The following is a 1,386-nucleotide window of genomic DNA, read 5'->3' as shown; positions in this document are numbered from 1 at the left end:
CTTAAGCCGCGGCGGGGAAACCCCTCCCCGGCGGCGCCGCCCCGGCCCCGCTCACAGCCGCGGCAGCGGGGCACCGCCGCCATCCCGCGGCCGCTCCGCGCCGCCCCTCCCGCCTGGCCCGCGCTCAGCTCCGGCATCGCCTCTGCTCCCTCTCCTTCCCGCAGAAAGGGATCTGCGGCAGCGGGCTGACAGCCGGCTGAGCAAGAGCCGGCCGTGCCGATGGCATGCTGCCCTGGGTCAGTGAGTGTGGCCAGCAGCGGCAGGGCAGAGATTGTCCCCCTGTGTGCGACACCTGGAATGCTGTGTTCACTTCTGGGCCCCTGGCTGCAGGAAGGACATAGAGGTGCTGGAGCATGTCCGGAGAAGGGCAACAAGGCTCCTGAAAGGTGTATCGAGAACAAGTCTTCTGAGGAGGGGCTGAGGGAGCTGGGTTTTTTAGAAGGTTCAGAGGGCACCTGATCACTCTCTGCAACTCCCTGAAAGGAGGCTGGAGTGAGGGGGGGGGGGGGGGGGGGCTGTCTCTTCTGCTATGCCTGCAGTGAGAGAATAAGAGGAAAAGGCTTTAAGCTGGGGCATAGGAAATTCAAACTACATTTGAAACATATTTCACTGTTAGGGTGGTCACGTACTGGAACCGATTGCTCTGGGAGGTGGTGGAGTCACCATCCCTGGAGGTGTTTAAAAGGTATCTCGATCTGCTGCTGGGTGATGATTTAATGGTTATGGAGTTGCAGTGGTAGTGCTGGGTGGATGGTTGAGTTTGATGATCTTACAGGTCTTTTCCAAACTTGATGATTCTATGATTCTTGCCACCCACACATTCTCAGCTCACAGCCACAGGCTGTGGGGGGCTGCAGCGGTGCTGGTGTGCCTGTCAGGTTCCTTCAGGAGTGGAGGCAAGGAAAAAAAGGAGAGCTGTCTGGTTTCTGCTGTCCATACTTGGGACAACACTGTTCTCTGCTGCCTTTTTTACCTTAGCTTGTGGCTGCTGCCCTGGAATGGCTCCTGAACAGTCTCCTGGAGTGAGGGGCTGTTGCCACCAGCAGAAACTGGGAACTTTGCTCAAGCAGCACTAGGCAATGTTGATGTCAAAACAGTGTCCTGGAAGTACCAAACCTAAAGCATCACAGTGCTGATAAATGCCTCAGGCAGGGGTAGCAGGGCAGGACATTCCCTGCCCTCATGCCTGCCTGTGCCTGTGGGAGCTGCCATCTCCCACAGGGCAGTCCAGGCCGAGATGATGTTGAGCCTTGGTGCTGCTTTGGCACTCCGGGGAGAAGGACCGAGGTAGTTGGTGTCCCGTGCTGTGATACTGAGGGGTTTGGCACTGTCTGGTTTGGGTTGCCAGTGGCTGAGCCGTGCTGGGTAACCCCCAGGTCACCGTGT

The sequence above is a fragment of the Sylvia atricapilla genome, chromosome 4, assembly GCF_009819655.1.
Source record: "Sylvia atricapilla isolate bSylAtr1 chromosome 4, bSylAtr1.pri, whole genome shotgun sequence".
Classification (NCBI taxonomy): Eukaryota; Metazoa; Chordata; class Aves; order Passeriformes; family Sylviidae; genus Sylvia; species Sylvia atricapilla.
Note: the sequence above shows the minus strand (reverse complement) of the source record.